A 6,997-nucleotide genomic window follows, 5' to 3' on the forward strand; every position below is an offset into this window, starting at 1 on the left:
TGCCACGGGAATGAAGGAAAAGGGGGATTTGAGGGGACAGCCTCTCTCCAGCCAGTGGGGCTTGTATAGGACCAGAGAGCATCTTTATGAGGACTTTACAGGATTGTGTCCAGGACTGGGATTGGGAGTGGGAGGAGGACCCCAAGCAGGGCTGTGTTCATGAGGTGGGGAAGGGATGGAGATTCCAGGCTTCCCTATCAGCCCCTTGGTGTAGCCCCCCACCCCAGCTGCCCCAGCTCCCAGCATTGCCTAGAGTTGGACAGCTCCCCCCGCAACCTCCCCACCATGCCTGGGGTGAGCACCCGTCTTCCAGAGGGGCCTGGGGGGACTGATTTTGGCATGCATGGGTACCAGGGTGCCTGCTGGGATGGGAAAGCTCTGGGTGCAAGGCTGTGCCAGCCAAAGTGTCAGACACACAATTAATTACTGCAGCCCCAGAGCCACAAACACTAAATATGCTGTCGCTGTAGTGCATGGATAATAGCAGCCCTTTGCAAAGTGTTTCTTTCTCCCCCTTCCTTTTTTTTTTTCCCAGTGCAAGAGACAGAGATTGCAGAGAGCACATAGCAGCTCGCTGCTGCTTGATTAAGTCAGCAGCAAAGACAAAATGTGCCTGTACAGCTCAGGCTTAAGGAGGGATTTGAGTGTGTGTTAGGTACAAATTAGAAAATGGATGTGATTTAACCACAACAAATCTAAATGGTCCTGCTGCAGAAACCCTGCCACCAAAAAGGGCTTTTTCTTAAATGTGGACACAACGGGTGTATAGTCATGACAAAGGAACAACGTGTTTGGGGATGAGTGGCTAAAGCAAGAACAGAGAGAAGACTGGGGAAAGGCTGATGCATACCAGATAAGTTATCAGCTATAGAAGGAACGGCTTCCTTCCGTAATAATTATTTGCAAATCAGTCCACAGTTCTGGATACTGTGGTGTCTGGACACTATAGCAGAAACAGAGCTGCTTCTGTCAGGTTCGGGATGCTGCACAGACAGGAAACCACGCACAAACCCTGCCTGGGAGAAGGTAAACTGCTTGTTCGGAGGAGCCCAAGTGAATGCAGCAGACAAAGAGCAGCGGGGGAGAAGTGATGGCAAGCCCAGGCCTTCCTGCAGGTGTGCACAGTGGGTCGGGCGCGAGTCCCAGGCTGTAAAACACTGTACACTGGAGCGTTACTAATCCGAGCACTTGGGGACTGTGCCCCCGCCGTTTGTGGGGGGGCATTGCCACCGCAACCACAGCGGCTTTGGTTGTGCTGTGGAAGTGCTTCCCTAAGAAGACAAAGCACAAGGCAGAAGAATGCAAATGCACGGGGAGCTGAGGTGCCTTGGTAACAGCGGCAGAGCATCTCGGCGGCAGCAAACTGGTGCTGAGCCTGTTCCTGTTGGGAACCAGGAGCCCCGGAGCAGGGAGGCTCCAGCAAAGCACAGCTGCGTCCGTGGGAACTCTCAGAAGTCTCCGCTGGCCACTTCCCCCAGTTCTTATCAGCGCGCCGTTAATCTTTGGCATCACCACGGGAGTTGGCACCTCCAGTTCCATGTGCAAGGTGCATGTCTTTGACCTTCCCATATCCTCCATAAACACCTGGTGAGGTGTAGAGCCGAGGTGTGGGTGTAACGGCAGCCCTTCTTGGGTACCCTTCCGTGTGAGCTTTGCCCTTGGGGTGAGAGCAACATCCAGCCAGCAGGGCATTAGTGCAGATAACTGCGGATCGTGGGAGAAGAGAAGGACTCAATGGAGGATGGACTGTTGTCCTTTCAGATAGGCTCCAAGAGTACATTTGGTCCTGGTGTGTAAAGTACAGCCAGGTGAAAATTAAATCCAGAATATTCAGATTTCTCTTTTCCTTATCTTGTCTGTGCCAATTTAGTGCCTGTGACCAGTTTCGCCTACTTGTACTGGAGGTGAATTTGCCCCTCTGCCTGCACAGGGACCTGCTTGGCCACAAAACAACCACAGCAAATAGCGTCAATAGAGTTTGTCCTTCTAGAAAGATGAAGACAAGACAAGTAAGGCAGTTAAAGGAGGAGTTTGGTCATGGGAGAAGAAGAACAGTAGTGGAAGATCCATTATCAGGAGGCAAGTGGCTGTCCTGAGGAGCAGGAGGGCTCAGGTGACTTGGGGAACGTTGATGAGTTGGGACATGTCATAGAATCATAGAATGGTTTGGGTTGGAAGGGACCTTAAAGATGATCTAGTTCCAGCCCTCTTGCAATGGGTTATATGGCAGAGATCCCTCTACAGCTCACTGATGCTGATGGAAATCATCTTCAAGTGTTTGTGGGCATCACCAGCACAGGATGCCAGGGCAATGGAGAGTGTGAGACACACAAACTTTTCATCTGCCGTGTTCATCCATGCATAAGGGTTGCCTAAACCTATTATTTTGAAGGCATTTTCCATGCTGCAGCTATCTTCCTTGACCTCTAAAAGATTTGGCTGATCCTGATCTCAAGATGAAAGATTGCCACCTCACGGGCCGTGAACACCCGTCTGTGAGATTAGGCTCTGAATTATTAATACAATCAATGACTACCTCTTTTCATCCTGGAAGAGGCACAAAGGAAAGCTACAGGGGCCCTGAAAGGGAGGGAGGGAGGATTCTCGAGCAAGGGGGGAGAAGTCACCAGTGGAAACTGGTTTTCTTTGGGTGGAAACGCCTCCTGTGTCTCTTTTATTTTGGAGGCAGGAACAATGGCACCATTCAGGAGGTGACAACCCAGCTGTGTTGGTAGGGCTGATGGTGGCACTGGGAAACCTCCCATGGGGACTGTGTGTCAGAGGAAGGACATCCTTCTACCAGCCCCTTTCCTTTATTCAGTGCATCATGCGCTACACCAAAATGGGGTCCCTAAGATCCTGAACTGCAGAGCTAAAACATGTGGAGCCATCGAGGAGCGGAAGGGCTGGGGAACAGGGAGGTGTGTTCATCCTGGAACACAGTAACTTTTCCTTTCCCCTCTCCCCTGTGAACTCTTCAGTGTGGAAGTGCTGTCAACATGTGCTCTGGGTCTTTTCTGATCGCTACACTTGTCCTTGGCTTTAGCCTGACCTGCCTATTTGGGACATTTCAGTGAAATCGTTTCCTTTCTCCTTTCCCTGTTGCATTTGGGAGGAAGGTACCATGGCCTCATCCTCATCAAGGACCAGAGAAAACTCCCCAATTCTGAGCCCCACAGAGAAAATGAAGCCAGTTGGAAACCCAAAATAAAATACTATCTTCACTCCATTTTTCAAGAGGTTAAAAAAAAAAAAAAAGCTATTGTGCTAATGAAGCTATTCTTCCTGGATAGATAATGCAAAGCATTGCTTCAGAGCTGGCCAAAATGTCTTAGAAACATTTTTTTCCTTCTCTTTTTCATTAAAGTTCATATTAACATTGCAAATAAGATAAGAAGTGTTCAGTTACAATTATGTAGTGCTTTGTGATCACAAACAGATTCTGTAATCCCTACTCAGGGGGGTTCAGAGCTGAATTTAGCTTGTTTCAGAGCTGAATTTAGCTTATTTCAGAGCATAAAGTTGAGCTCAGCCAAGACTACTCTCCTACTCTGTTATGATCTTCATCTGCGCTCTGGTCACACGAGAGATCCATGGCAAGCCAGGCTGCACAGCCAGCAACATCTCACAGATGTATCAGCTGCCCTGGCTGGGGACCAAACCTCCTTTTTGCCTATGCAGCTATTTATTAATATTTTCTATTTATTAGTTTTAAATTGACACTTGCTTGAAGCATCAAAACCTGATTCCGGTTCAGCTGCAGCCGCTAATGGGCTCATTCCCAGAGATGTGAAGCTCTTCACCATGGCTGAGAATGATCATTTATGGGCTCTGACCTGGTCAATGCTGTGGGGACATGGCCCATGGGCAAAGGCAAAACCCTGCGTGGGTGGAAATATTCCTTCTCCCTTGCCTGTGCTTCTAAACCGTCTGACCTCAAGGTATTTGCAGCAGGCATGGGAGTAGTCCCTTGGGTTCAGCATGGACATCCTGTGTTTAAATTTAGGCACAAGTTAGAATACCTGACTGAGGGAGGGCCTTGGAATGACATTTACAGTAGAGCAGCCCTTGTCACTCATATGGACTTAATGGAGTGATGAACTCCACAGCGAACATGAAATTCAGTGCCAGGCTGTGCATGGATAAAGCCATAGGGACAGAGAGATGGACAGGAGTCAAGTGCACCTGGACTTCTGGAGAGCAGCCCCAGCTGCTCATGGCTTCTGCTGTCATTCTTTGACTTTACATCACAAGATGGAAAGAGCAAAGGATAGAAAGTCAGTGGAAAGAGGATGCCCTCTCTGCAAAAATAGTCCATCGCTGGGGTACAGAGCTCTACCTCTATTTCCAGGCAGCTGTTAGAGAAACATTTTTACTTCATTATGTCTCCTAGAGCAATCTACAAAGAGTAGTTTAGGGAGGCATTTGGGTTTTATGTGAGTTTAGGTTGCAGTTTGCAAAAGTGCTTCCTTCCTAAAATGCTGATTAGGTTTGCTGCAGAGAGTGGTATGTTAGAGGCAAGTCTGGCTAGAAGGTGAGTAAAAAGTCACCTGACAAGATTTGGAGAGCTTAGGCTTCCTTTAGATAATTCAGTCCCATTGGATGCCTCATGCAAGACACCAGGCTGTAGAGTCTTCAGTTCAGAAGGCTGCATCTGGAGAAGTGAGTGGTGGGGGAAAATTAAATTCAATTGGAAAGTTCAGCTAAGGATTTTGGGATTGTTCTGGAAAGATGGTGTTAACTTCAGTCTCAATCACTAGGAATAAAAAATAATGAAGGTTGGAGTTCCAAAAAGCAAAGGAGCTGTATGAAGGGGCTCATTGCCAGCAAAATGTCATGAAGACCCCAAAGAAGCATTAAATTATTAACACCGATGGCTGAAGGCGTCTGATACCCCTCTCCCCCAAAGAGGCTGTTTCAGGCTGTGTGTTGCCCACCCCACTGAAGAGGTTAGTGAAGCATCTCCATCCCCTTCAGCCTGGCTGGAGCCCCACCGTGCAGGGCTGATGTTCCCCTTCCCCGGGCCAGCCACCCTCCCCTCACTGCTGCCGGTGACTCGCTATCACTCCCTGCTCCGCTCCAGCGCCTCCTCACCGGGGGAATACAAATTGGGCGGCACTGAAGCATATGGAGGGAAAGAATGCTCAGCTGTGAATTTCGGGGTTGGGTATTATACAAACCCAGCCACCAGCGCGTCACCTTTTCAAAGGCTTCAAATCCGCTACAAATTGCTTCTGAATGACAATGGGAATTTCTCGCCCTTCACAAAGCCCCCCATATTAGCATCTTTATTGGAATAAACTAGCTAATTTCTGCAGTTGAAGGGCTGGTCTGGAGAATCCGTAATTCTAATTAGATGGATATTCATCAGCACCCTGGAGCTTGTGGGGTGTCTAGTCCAGCAATGACTCGCCACCTGCCCAAGTCCAGACCAGACAAAAGGAAGGGAAGTGCTGAGTCCCTGGGGCCAAGCAGCAAAGCAGGACATTGCAGGAACCGAGGGGTCCTTTTAATCCTCAATTTGTTCTTTGTGCCGTTTGCTGATTCCGAGGCACAGGGTGGGGAGGGTGAACCTGCACTTGCAGGAATAATGAAAATCTGTGCCCTTCACAATCCCTCAGGTCCCTGTATGACAAATATACCCACGGCTGAGCCACGATGACTGACTGCATCAGGACTGAAACAGATCCTTCCACTTACGGAGTGGAAGGAGATTCAGTCTGTCTATCCATCCTGAACAACTGCGTGGCAGCTTGTCATTAGGTTCAGCATTTATCATGTAAAATGTTTATGGGGTTTCTCCAAATCAAGGGCTGATACCTTGCAGTTGGCAGTGGTGCACAGATGAAATTTCTTTTTTGTTGTTAACAATAGATTCCATAAGGAAAAAGGAAAAGAAAAAAGAAGAGGTAAGCCAGATTCCACAAATATAAATATCTCAAATGTAAACCTCGATCAGTTTGCAGGTAAGAAGAGCTTATTTCTCACTATGGATTGAAAATGACTTGGGAGGGCTTTTCCTAGATGTGTGCTCCCTGGAGCATAGTTTAATTGGGTATTCACAGGGCAGCACTGGCCTGGCTCATAGCCAGGATGGCTCAGGACTGTCTGAGGACTGTCCCCACAAATAATCCTGATCTATAGCCTGGGGTACCAGCCATGCTGTAGTAACTGCAGTGTTATCAGAGGGAGAATGGGCAATGTGCCTTCTTGCCTGTGGCAGATATCATTCATCTCTGATCTGTTTGGCCAGAAGTGGCTCAGATCAGTTGCATTCAGTGGCTCTCACTGTCAACAGAACAATATTTCCCCTTTGTTTGTATGTTAAACTCTCGGATTTAACCCATGGGGCTTGGTTGTTCAGTAGTGCTGAAGTCTCCACGGTGTCATTTGAGGGGGACAGGTCCTTTGGATTTTATTCTCTTACAAGGTCAGACTCGGTGGAGGAATGCTGAAAATGTCTCATCTGTGTGCTGAATAAACACAGCCTGAAGGCAAAGGAGGGCTAGTTTTGACACCGTCTGTCTAATCATTGGAACAGTGAAACCCCTGCAGATGTGCAGCATCAGAGGCAAAGCTGGTGACTCTGGATCCATTATAACTGTTTTGCCTCTACCAGTGTGCTGTGGACCAGGCAAAGCAGCAAGTCCATGCCAGGTTGCTGTCTCCATGCTTCCCCTGTGGATAAATACAGGCTGAGCCTCTCCCCGTGGTGTTGCCTGAGAGCAGCTCCCTGCCCTTCATGCAGAGCACCAACCACCCAGCTTGCAAACCCATTCCTTTTCTCTGCCTCCCACCTCTCTGAGGGTTAATGGAAACAGGAGATGGGCTGCCGAAATGCCAGTAAACAAGGCTCAGCTGCTGAGGGGGAGAAGGTCAAAGGACAAAAATGAGAACAAGTCTGTGCTCAGCCCCGCCGGCTGCTGCTGCCACCTGCCCCAGCCCCAGGATGGAAATTGCTGCTTGACTCTCCCTCCCTCCCATTGAAGGTGTCACC

The sequence above is a fragment of the Neopelma chrysocephalum genome, unplaced genomic scaffold, assembly GCF_003984885.1.
Source record: "Neopelma chrysocephalum unplaced genomic scaffold, ASM398488v2 Primary Assembly neopelma1_75, whole genome shotgun sequence".
In the NCBI taxonomy this organism is placed as follows: Eukaryota; Metazoa; Chordata; class Aves; order Passeriformes; family Pipridae; genus Neopelma; species Neopelma chrysocephalum.